The sequence below is a fragment of the Pungitius pungitius genome, chromosome 19 (assembly GCF_949316345.1).
Source record: "Pungitius pungitius chromosome 19, fPunPun2.1, whole genome shotgun sequence".
Taxonomy (NCBI): domain Eukaryota; kingdom Metazoa; phylum Chordata; class Actinopteri; order Perciformes; family Gasterosteidae; genus Pungitius; species Pungitius pungitius.
In genome coordinates, this window is record NC_084918.1 from 5,633,950 (window position 1) to 5,646,920 (window position 12,971).

The window sequence follows — 12,971 nt, forward strand, 5'->3', positions numbered from 1 at the left end:
GAACTTTACTAAAAGCTCCCCCTCTTACTAAAGTATATGAACTGCTGTTGCCTCTCACAAAACGAAAACATACTCAACATTGAGCATGAATTTAGAGACTGTATGAAGTCTGCACCTTGTTTTGAAAGCAGGCTTATTGTATCCACTACTTAAAATAATTAAAACGGTTAGTATGAGAAGGTCCATTCATATCTGGACTCTTATTGTCTTTTGCACAGCCTACATATTCCGTGTAAAGCAGGTGAATTACAACCATAATTTAGTATTTTTTCAGCCAAATATGTTTAATATATCTTTTGCACACTGACAAGATGGTTGTACATTTATTGTTTTTCGGCTGATCGAACAATAAGGTTTAAGCTTTTTTCATTCCAATGTTTGAAAAAATTGGAATAAAAAAAAAATTCTATAATTTTTTTAAAATAAATTAAGTGTATGGGCTATTTTTAGATGTGTACATGTTACGTTCCCCAGTTTCTGTGTCTGCTTGTTGTCTCCCCTTTACTACAGGTGATTCCAGGAGCCAGATTGGAGACCTGGCCCCACCCACTCGTCAGTGCCTGAACCAATTACTCCCAGCCTCGGAGGGAGATAAGAAGTCACTCTCTCTCTCTCTCTCTGTCTGTCTGGTGTCCTGTGTGGGGGTAGTAAACGCATATGTGACTCTGATTGTGTTCTGTTACTTTGTTCTGTATTGTATTGTATTGTAGTGAGAGCGTGTTGTCAGTTCCGTGTTTTACCTATTCTTTTGGTTCCCAGGGAAAAGGGGAAGCACCTTGGGAGTGCGTAGGCAAGCTGCCCATGGGCCTACACCACCCGTAGTAATTTCTCCTGTCTAGAGACACTAGGGAGGACCTGGGCGGACCACCCCTCTGTATTTTGGTTAGTGAGCCTTGTTAGTGCTCAAAGTTAGGTTAGTTTGGGGGGGGGGGGGGGGGTCAGGTAGGCAAGAGATACTGTTTTGCTTTGTTCTTTGTTTTGGTTCCGTCCAGCCCCTTTTCCCAAGTAACCCGTATATATATATGTTTATCTGTTGTAATAAACATTTCCTTTTTACGGGTAAACTGTGTTTGGTTATCAGTGCACCCCCACACACTGCACCCTTTTCACCCAGGCTGCATTGAGGTCACGAGCGGTGGGTCGTTGCGTTGCCTCCCCCTAGAAGCAACGTAACAGTACATTTTTTAAGTTTCCCTTCCTTAGACTAAGTTCTCAAATTAAAGTATTGCTTCGGCTCTGAAAAAAGTGATAATTAACATTGCAGGCAGCCAATGAGTTCTCAAGCAGTGTATTGTCTGTAAAAGTGGTACAGTTTAATCTTGTGGTACAGTTTAATCTTCAGTTCTGCTGATTTTCTTTTTAGGTGTAAACTAATTAAGACTATTGAATATCTGCATTTTCTAAACCAATTACAACAAACAACAGTCATACTTTCAAGAACTTGGAGGAACCTCCGAAGAAGAGATTAAAAGCAGCAGATCCTTTGTTTGCCATTCTCTGCTTCCCCAAGTCTAAGTGTTTCCCTTTAGGTTTGAATGGTTATACTCTGAAGAACTTGGAGGAACCATCCGACCGAGGTGTGGACTTGAGTCATGTGACTTGGACTCGAGTCAGACTCGAGTCATGAATTTGATGACTTCAGACTCGACTCGACAAAACGTACAAAGACTTTCAACTCGACTTGGACTTCAACATCAATGACTCGTGACTTCACTTGGACTCGAGCCTTTTGACTCGAGAAGACTTGCTACTTCCCATGAAAACTGGGGGAAAACATTTTCACACGGCCGCGCAGCTCTGTTTATCTGCATCTGTCAAAAAAATGTGCGCCACCTGTATGCAGAGAGCGCTGCCTGCACGACATCCAATCACTGCAGTCCCACCTGGTTCTGATTCGACAGCATCTAAACAGGCACATTGCAAGACAACCAATGAAGCGCAACAACGCGCAAGTTGGAAAAATGATACCGAAGATAGTTTCGTTTGGCTATAAAAATGACGAGGTAGTCGACAAAAAACGAGTTGCTATTTGCAAAACATGCGGGTCGAAGATTACAGACGGAGCTGCCACAGCGTCCAATTTTGACACCTGAAGTTGCACAAAGAAAGGTAAGTTTTGAACGAATGCTGAGCACCTTATCGAATGTACCGTAACTGACCAGCATTTTACCGTATCAACGAGACAGCTCGTTCATGCTTACAAAAATCAAGATTTTTGAACCCGGACTCAGACTCCGATGGAAATCCTCGCCAACATTATGTCAACGTCCGTTTTAAAGTACTATAACACAGTCACAGTCGATCCACCATTACCCTTCCCTTCCCTACGTAGTCTAGGTCTGTGAGGCAGCGCACCATCACCCAGGGTTCCCCGTCCCCACTTTGCTTTAAAGCATATGACTTCGGTTTCTTGAGGGAAGGGCTTTTGAAGCAGTGAAAATATTCTTAATATTCTATAAACAGAAACGTATTATCGTATACCTTAGTGTACAATAGACAATGAATATTAACACAACATTGATATGAGTAAAGAGTAGTTTCAAATAAAACATGTGGTTATAAGGGATTTTCTGTAATAAGAGGACTTGAAATGACTCGAAACTAAAATGGTAAGACTTTGGACTCGACTTGAGACTTGTTGGCTTTGACTTTTGACTTGACTTAGGACTTGCCTCATCTTTGACTCGACTTGACTCGGGACTCAAGGGCAACGACTTGAGACTTACTTGTGACTTGTATGATAATGACTTTGTCCCACCTCTGCCATCCGAAGAGGAGACTGAAAGCAGCAGATCAATAGCTGACTGCAGGAACAGCGTGGTGCAGAGTGGTGGATACGTGCACAAAATACTGGCACCATTAAGGGAGGCCGTGAGGCAAGAGGTGAGGAATTTTTTCAGTTTAAATCAGGTCTAACCATGCTCGTCGTTCGACTCAAGAACCGGTTGAGTGGCTGCATGTTCAATGTGTGACACATGAGAGCCCTGTTGTTTCTTGTAACAGATTATTACCGACTCGATTGTTCTTTTCTTTCTACAAAACAGTAGGGGAGAGTGGGGCAATGTGAAACACTTTTTTTAGGATGTTTCAAAATGTTGATATGTTGTCTTCAGGATAAATGGCAGTGAAAATATGTTTTTTTTTTAAATGGTATTGTGTCTCACTTTACCCTTTAAGTGAGACAGACCAGAGAAATCAAGCGTGTAACATAAACCAGTTGGGGTAAACTGCTTTTCACCTGCCAGTTTCTGTTGTGTGCTTCTCACAAGTATCACCTATGGCTCTTTACACGCTGTCTTTTGGCTTGTGCTTCAGGAAGTGGTCGGATTTCACGAGGAGAACAATCCAAGTTGTAACTTGTTTGGCACCAAAGTTCTGAACCCAAATCATTGATAAACTGTCTGTTTCAAACCCCTTTGAAAATCCTGGTTTCTCATTTGTGGACAAAACTACATTATGGCAGATGTCATGTTGCCGGTAATTCGATTTTTTGTTTACCTGCTACAGGTCAGGGCTCTCTTCACACGGCCCCAAAGATGCGTTAGATGATGTAAACAAAACATTGCGGGAGAGTACTTTATTAAAATTGGTCAGCAAGTTCAATCTAACATGCGATGCTATTTTACCATTGTAACTTTATTTGTAACCCCATCCCTCTATCAACAGGCCGAGGATCCAACAAGTCACCAGTACTGGGCCTATTTAAAAGGACGCAGGCACGCGTAGTTGCCTTTATTGTAAACCCAGAAGCCTGGGTACACAGGCTCAGTGAATCTGGTGTGAAAGGTGTAGAGGTGTGTCAGTGTGTCGGAGGAGACTTTGTAAAAGGACAGATGACCCGCAGGCCAGTCCATATACACACTGAGAGTTGAGCAGCCACCAGAAGGAAAAGAAGATCGCAATACCAATCCATACCATGCACGAAGTATGCTGTCTCCCTTTGTAGCCATCTGTCCAAAAGCCCATGATGATTCTTTCAATGGTCTTTTATGCAGCAGCTGCATGAATAGATCTGGAAACAGAAGCATAAATACACTCTACATCCCAGAAATTTCCGCCCAGATAAACCCTCTGTCTGTTTATCAAACTTCTCTGGGTTATCAGTATACTGATAATATGTAAATCCACCTGTTACCTTCTTGGTTCCACCAGACAGAAGATTGCTGACAGTGTTTGGGTCCAGGTTGAGATCACAGGCCGATTCCATGGAGAGAACCAAACATATATTTAGTTTTTTTCGTTTCTGCAGAAGATTGATTAAAACAGTATATTTGACTTTAAAGCATAAATCAATTTACACCAAGTCAGACAGAAGGAGCTGGCTCGAATTGAGGCATGGGCAGCTCGCTGAGGCACTTCCTGTTGAAAGATCAGGATTCTCGCTGAGTTTCTGCGGCAGCAGACTCAATAGTTGGGGAGAGGTGCCGCGGCATTTGCAGCTTCTTTTTTTAATTGCCCAAGTTTCCCCAAGGTTTACGACATCAGGAGGAGAGGTGGGAGGGGGTATAGCATTAGACAGGAAAACGTTTCGGCTGACGGGGGGGGGTCACAGGTTATTTGTGACACATTCCCATCAGTGTTGAATTTTTACATGTATACAGTATATGTTATCAACAGTACTTAGTGGGTTGTAAGAACAGATTGGCTAAATTAGTCTGTTTATTAATGGTATTTTATAGTAAACTGAATCAAAGAACAATAACATCACTTCTCTACAGCTCTGTGAAGCTGTTCTGAGGCACAGCAGTGATTTATGCTCAATCTTATTCTACTCACATTCGTTAGGATGAATTATGCAGGAAACATATATTTCTGCACAGAATTAGCTAACAATTCAGCTGATCTTTGTTTAGACATTTAAAAAAATATAATCTACATAATTTAATGAGAACAAATGTATTAATTTGTAACATTTCATTGAGGAAAAGAAAAGGTTTTTATGCCCCAAGGTTGTGTGAGATCTGTAGCCATTGAAGAACATTTAAGATGAGACCTCTTGCAATAAAGAAGGCAAACATGTGCATAGACATTATTATATATTATTTGCACAGACCGTGAAACTATGTACAATGCTGCTAAAATGCTGAAGAAGCATTTTGTCAGTGGATAAATCACTTTCGGATGTTTATTTTGTTGCATGTTTAGACTTGATTTAACAAAATTCCTCACATGTTCTTCACATCCTTCAAGTTTGAGAGAAAGAGTGAAAAAGAAGCAGGGAAGGGGGGGGGGGGCTAGTTCTGTTCAGTCTGAAGGGTTAGAAACCCTGTTGCTTCATCCAGGAAGCTCAGACAAAACAAAGTGTATTCTGTATATTAAAATGAGAAAATATAAACCGTTCAATCCATTAATGGTTAAATGGTAAAAGTTAAGTGTTATTCATGGTCTACAATCCTAATTGTTACATATTTGGCACCAAATGTCTGAACCCAGAGCACTGATCAACCCTTTGAACACAACGGTTCCTCTTTTTTGGACTCCACGTACATGGCATCACTTTCAAATAAACCAGCCGAAAACAAATATTGTACAACAATCTGGTTTGAACAATGCAAAAAAAGTTCTATCTTTGCCAAAAGTGTTAAATATTCAGGATTTGGATCTATTTTTGCACTGGACGTGCAAAAGGATAAAAATAATTTGAGCAGAAATGCATGGACAATCTCATTCTGAAAAAACACATTTTAAATTGTTTTTTTTAATTAGTGGCTGCAATCAGTCTGCTTTCCACTATGAATACTTTTGGAACAGTATTATAGACTTAAAGAGACTAGGCCTCTCAATTCATGCTCAGTGTTGAGCCTGTATCTGTATTTTTTTTTTTTAAAGAGGCAACAGCAGTCCATTCACTTTGTACTGTAGTAAGATGGGAAGTACTCAATAGTTCTTATCAGGAATAGTCCAGGACGGGAACCCAAAAGCAGACCACAGAAGAATCAAAATGAAAGGTGGGTATTTATTATGGAAAAAGTGTAGGGAAGGTCTGGTCCGGTTGGGTGGGGATGAGTGGGGGCTGGAGTGGGGTCAACGGCTAGGCAGGGGGAAAGGGCGATCCAAGGGATGAGCTGCAGGCAGGGAAACAGGTAGCTGGTTAGTGATACAAAAAAACAAACAAACACACTGACTTTTCATAACTTTGAGAAATCGAGTTTGCAGGAGCCAAAAGCCGTACGTGGTACGCTAACGATCCGGCAGGGACTGGTAGTCTGGTCACGGCTTAAATGGTGAAGGGGATGGTAATCAGGACCGGGTGTGCAGGCAGCAGCAGGTGTCGATGGTTGAATAATTAGTCAGGATGTGTTTGGGGAAACTCAGAAAAAACAACTTCAGGTTAGAATGGAAATGTAACAGAAACCCGGTTCAGGAAGCTGAATTCCTGACCGTTCTTTAACTGAAACTAATTTAACCCACCTGTAATACCACTGCTCTTCATTAGAGGGTTGCTCCCCACAGCTTGAAAACTGGTTTAGGGTCATAAGTAGTAAAAACTCTTATTTAGTATTTAGTAATACAATCTCATCTAAATAAACATTTTTTCCAGTTTCTCCCACTTTTTCTATGAAAGAAGATTTTAGTGATAAAAACTGAGGACATGAGATCAAGGAGACAAAGTGTTGGGATGAGCTGCAATTGCACATATTAACGTTTCTTGGTCTTATTATTCCTTTGTTCTCTACAGAAGTGTTAATGTCTTGGGCCTGTTACATTAAAGAGAATTTTGCTATAAGTCTTCTTTGTTTAGCTTTAGATTAAATTATGATCATCATTAATGCTCTGTAACCACAAGTATCAAGGTTAGCAATGAGGGTGTTACACAACGCTGTGGTGGGGGGCGTTAGGCTCAGACTTTGGGGGGATATTATATAATGTTAAGATCCTGCAGAAGTAACACCTGAAGGCGTGTCATGTGCAGAGTCAAAGCGGAGGCTCTCCGACAGGATAAAAGCAGTGGTACGACATCACAGATCATCACTCTGGAAGCTCTAGCTGAACGACCAGGAGACTCTCACAAGACTCGTCTGATCGAAACAACTTCCCCAGGTGAGGACTGAAAGAGACAGGTGAACATTTACTGCTTAACTGATCTGCAGTCTGTGCAAAGATATCTGAATTTTTGTTGAGTTTGTGTAGAGTTGACTGTCTTAAAAACTCACTAAACTGTAATATGTAAAGCTTTTCTCATCACTTTGGTAAAATGGACTCAAATCAAATTATAAAAACAATACGGTACTTGAGGCTGTGCTTTATCGTCCATTAATGTAACAGTGGCAGGGTGTAGTTAGGCCCGCCGCGCATCCCTCATTATTACTTTTATGACCGGTTGCCATTGCCTCAAAAAGACCATTTTTGGGATTTCCGGAGGTTTCCGCCGATCGCCACAGAGCTAAAAGCTAAAACGCCAGCTAACGGTCGCGCAAAATGTGTTACTTTGAGGGCGGAGTGATATGGAACGCTCAGGTCAACGTGAATAGCAACTGCACTTTATCGCTCAATAATTTACCCACCGTGACTCATTCAACCAATCCGAACGCTGGATTTCATCTACCCGTGTTATAACCACTATTAAAGGTATCATCAAATGCTTCTTAGTTGGGTGGAGCTGTGAACTTCCATTAGTTGTGTGGGAAGAAGCTGTATTATTAGCAGATCATCATATGATTAGACAATGGAACTTTCTTTTTCTGGTCAACGGTGTATTTCGTACTTGCTCTTTTGGAAACAAACAGCTAGTTAGGTGACTTTGTATTATGGTCCATTTAATTGGCAAACTAGCTAACAGAATGTAAAATATGACGACAAGTAAATTTTGTAAAGATTGATTCAATTCCTTTATTTCCACAAAATGATCTTACTGCTTTGTGTTTCTAATGTTTAAAAGTTTGAAGTTGTGGGATGATAAAACTCTACAAGGAAAAACTACTAGAAAGATCAAACCCAGCAGTGATTTTGACATTATTGAATCCGACTCCATTGAATCCAAGTCCTCTCGGCTGGAGGTTGATCGTTCCCAGAAGGTCAGCTTCCTCTCTGGACTGATTGAAGTGGAAGGATCTGCCCATTACCTGAAAGATCACAAAGAATTCAAGAATCAGTGCAGAGTGACTGGTCACTACAAATCTACAACCCACTTGGAACAGTTGTCATTGACTGACCTTAGAAGACCAACAAAAGGACGTTATCATCAAGAGCTCTGCAACACACATAGTCACAGGCATCCTTTATGGGGCGAATGCTTTCTTTGTGTTTGACAGTGAAAAGTTAGACAGCAGCAGCGTTGAAGAAATCGGGGCCAGCATGAAACTCATGATGACAAAAATCCCTTTACTTAGTGTTGAGGTTGATGTGAGCGCCAAAATGACAAAGGAAGAAAAAGACCTGAGTGGTAAATTTTCCTGCAAATTCTTTGGTGACTTCATCCTTCAAAGCATCCCTTTCACATATGAAGAAGCAGTGAAGACCATTGGACAACTTCCACAGTTACTGGGGGAAAATGGAGAGAAACCTGTTCCAATGAAGGTCTGGCTGATGCCACTGACTGCTTTATACCCAGAAGCTGCTGTGTTAAAGAGTGAGATCCACAGTGGACTGGTGGGGAAGATACAGCATACTTTTGAAGATTTTAGGGAAATCCAAATGAGAAGCAACGAATCTCTAAAAGACGGAGTGGTACAGAAACTTCCACATATTAAAGAAGAATTAGACACTTTCCAGAAGTTGTGTCGCCTCTACACATCAAACCTCCAGGGGACCATGAAGGAGAAACTCCCCTCCATCCGTGACGGTAAAGAAGATGAGAGCTCATTTGAAAAAAGCATTAAAAAACAGAGACAAATCTCTATTCAGTCAAGACAAACTAATCAAGTGGCTGGATGATAAGGAGAGAGAAATCAACGTCATCAGATCCTGTGTAGAGATCATGGAGGGAACAAAGATCGTCAAAAATCAGTCTGTGCTCGACAGAGAGGTTTTTGCTGGAGATGTAGACAATACTTTGTGCTTTGTTTTCACCTCCACCAAACAGGGCAACACTTACCTTGATGAGATGGCCAAATATTTGGGCTCTCATAGAAAGGGGAGTACCACTGAAGACGAGTGGTTCTACTCAGATGAAGTCTTGAGTCCTATGAGACAAAAAGCTAAAGCTTTCCAAGACTTCGCATAATTTTAAAAGAAATATGAAAAAAAAATCAATAAAAAACTCACATGTACCTGTGTTGATATGAAAACTGCACTTAAGACTGAATGTCGTGACCTTGTTTAGTCACCATAGAAGTGCTCACCTTTAAATGTTTCCTCCCTCTTGTGGCCAAATGGGTCAATGACAGAAAATACAAACCCAAACTCAACATTGAGTGTGAATTAAGAGGACGAATCAAGTCTATAATGCTGTTCTGAAAGGATTTGTAGTGGAAAGCAGACTCACTGAATCCACTAATGACACTAATTAAAACGTGCTTCATCAGTATGAGATGGCCCTCACATGTCTGCACTAATCGTGTTTTTTTGCACAGGTTGCACATTCAGTACAAAACAGGTTAATTACAGACAAAATAAACTATTTTCTTCCAAATACAAGTCATTTTTCACCCAGATAGAACTGTGTTTGCATTGTTCTAACAAGATGGTGCTAGATTTTATTCCAATATGTGAAAAAGCATACATGAAGGGGTGAAAACTGTTGTGGTGGCGGGCGTGGTTTCGGCTCGGCTGCAGGGAGAGAGAGAGGGGGAGTGGCTCGGGGAACAGTGCCAGGTGGAAACACTTTGCAACCAGCTGGGGGGAATTAACGGGTCTCCTCTCGCCCCTATAAACAGTGAGGCGAGCGAGGAGGAGGGAGGACGGACCGACCGAGCGAGCGAGCGAGCGAGCCAGTTAATTAATGAATGAATGAATTGTGTGAATAAAAAGTATTTTTGAAACCCACCACCCTGCGGTCCTGTGCCGTGTCTTCAACCCCACACCGTACAGTGGCGCCCAACTCGGCAGAGGATGACGGACGAGGGGCAGCGGGTATGCCGACCCAGCCAGCAGTCGCGCTGGCGCAGATGATCGGGGAGCTGGCGGGGATTCAGAAAGAACAAGCGGAGGCGAACCGCCAGTTCATGGGGGTGCTCCAGGCCCAGGTGGGGAGACAAGCCCAGGCACTGGAGCAATTGGCGGCGCGGTCCGGACTCGCGCCACCACCACCGGGGCCGCTGACACGCAGACGGCCGCCATGGGGCTACCTCCAGCGGCCCGGCGGGACTACCCAGCGGTGAGGAAGGCAGTAGTGGACCGACTGGGGCTGCTGCCGGAGGACCACCGGCGGCGAGTCCGGGACGCAGCCGCCAGGTGGCTCCTGCCAAACGGGGTGGGAACAGCTTCGGAGGTACTGGAAAAGGTGGTACTGGAGCAGTTTATGGAGGGGCTCCCAGCCCGAACAGCGACGTGGGTCCGGTACCACCGCCCACCGACGCTGGAGGCAGCCACCACCCTGGCCGAGGACCACCTGGGGGTGCACCCCAGCGGGCGCGACGGCCGGGAGGGCGCGCCACCCTCGACCCTGGAAGCAGCCGCACCACGGGGATGGGGCCAGCAGCTGACCACAGGGCGACCCCGACCAGCCCCACGGCGGGAGCCGATGACCCGACACCGGGACCCCCCGACCGCAGCAAGCCCCGGCACTCTTCCTGACCCACCCGGAGGTTCTCAAACGCCAGGGCAGAAGTGCTGGAAGTGTGGGCAGCCCGGCCATCTGCGGAGGGAGTGCCCGCTGATGGAGGTGGGGCAGGTGATCCGGGTTGCCGGCGCTCCATTACCCTCCCCCGGCCCGGGAGCGACCTACCGCGTTCCGGTAAGAATCCAGGGGGGTACACGCCAGGCGATGGTGGATTCGGGCTGTTCGCAGTCCATGATACACCAGAGCCTGGTTCGGCCAGGGGCATTGGTAGAAGCGTCGCGGGTGAAAATAAGGTGTGTGCACGGGGACATTCACGAGTATCCCATAGTGTCCGTCGAACTTAGGTTCAGGGGAAAAAAATATAGAATAAAGGTCGCGGTTAGCTCCCACCTGACGCACCCCGTAATTTTGGGAACGGATTGGGAGGGATTTAACACGCTAATGGGGCAGGCTGCGGGGGTGCGTTCACGACCGACAGGGACATGCGGTATGTGTGCGGTGCTCAGCGGTGACGCGAGGTCGTCCGACGCCGCCGGGGGAGAGGGGGAACCGGCGGTGCCTCCCGAGGAGACTCCGGCGGTTCCCGAGTTCCGCTCCATGGAAGATTTTCCACTCGAGCAGTCTCGTGACGATGCTCTACGCTCAGCCTACGACCAAGTGATAAGAATTGATGCTCATTGGGTGCGCCCTGACGCAGCACAGTCGTACCCGCACTTCTCATTGATTAGGGACAGACTGTATAGAGTGAGTCGTGACACTCTAACAGGGCAGGAAAACACCCAGTTGTTGGTACCGAAAAGTTGTCGGGAAATGATCTTCCAGGCGGCTTACTATAATCCGATGGCGGGTCACATGGGATACGGGAAAACACTAGACCGGATAATGGCCCGATTTTATTGGCCAGGCATCCGGGCGGACGCGCGCCGCTGGTGTGCGTCCTGCCCGGAGTGTCAATTGGTTAATTTACCAGCCATACCCCGTGCCCCGCTGCGGCCGCTACCGTTGGTGGAGGTTCCGTTCGAGCGCATCGGCATGGACCTCATCGGGCCATTTTACCGGAGCGCACGCGGATACCGCTTTGTGTTAGTCCTCATGGATTACGCAACCCGGTATCCGGAGGCTCCGTCTCCCGGGTTGGAATCCCGAAAGAGATTCTAACAGACCAGGGCACCTCGTTCATGTCGCGTACACTGGGAGAACTTTACGGGTTACTGGGCATTAAGTCCGTCCGCACGAGTGTGTACCACCCCCAGACCGACGGGTTGGTAGAGCGGATGAATAGGACGCTGAAGTCCATGATTCGTAAATTTATTAGCGACGATGAACGTAATTGGTACAAATGGCTTGACCCTCTGTTGTTTGCAGTCCGGGAGGTCCCCCAGGCCTCCACGGGATTTTCTCCCTTTGAGCTTCTGTTTGGCAGGTCACCAAGAGGGGTGCTGGACCTTATTAAAGAAAGCTGGGAGGAAGGTCCGAGCCCCGGAAAAAACGAGATCCAGTACGTCCTGGACCTGCGAGCAAAGCTCCACACACTGGGGAGGATGTTGGGAGAATTTGCTCCAGGCCCAGGAACGACAACAACGGCTGTACAACAGAGGGGCCAAGCTGCGAGAATTCACACCGGGAGAAAAGGTACTTGTATTACTTCCCTCTTCCAACTCAAAACTCCTGGCTAAGTGGCAAGGGCCCTTCGAGGTCACACGCCGGGTGGGGGATGTTGATTATGAGGTGGTGCGGTCTGACAGGGGCGGGGCTACACAAATATACCACCTCAACCTCCTGAAACCCTGGAGGGAGGCGGAGTCTGTTTCTCTGATTTCCACAGTATCGGAAAGAGAGGACCTAGGGCTGGAGGTGCCAAAAGCGGTCAATCCCACCCCGCTCCCGTGTGAGGGTCATCTCTCTGAGGACCAGAGAGCAGACATTGCCCAGTTGCAGAAGCGGTTTGCTGATGTGTTCTCCCCCCGGCCAGGCCGCACCGACCTGATAATGCACCAAATCGAGACACCCCCGGGGGTGACGGTGAGGTCACGACCCTACAGACTACCCGAACACAAAAGAAAAGTGGTTCGGGAGGAATTAGCGGCTATGTTGGAGATGGGGGTAATAGAAGAGTCCAACAGCGCCTGGTGCAGCCCCATCGTTCTGGTGGCTAAGAAGGATGGGACTGTGCGGTTCTGCGTGGACTACCACAAGGTAAACAACGTGTCACGATTCGACGCCTACCCAATGCCCCGGGTCGACGAACTCCTGGACCGGCTGGGCACTGCACGTTTTTTTACGACCCTGGATTTAACTAAGGGCTACTGGC

General features: G+C 45.8%; 1 pseudogene; it reads left to right on the plus strand.

Moving 5' to 3' along the window:
- The first annotated feature begins 7,868 nt into the window (after positions 1-7,868).
- On the plus strand, positions 7,869-9,163 carry LOC119198963 (neoverrucotoxin subunit alpha-like; annotated as a pseudogene).
- The last annotated feature ends 3,808 nt before the right edge of the window (positions 9,164-12,971 follow it).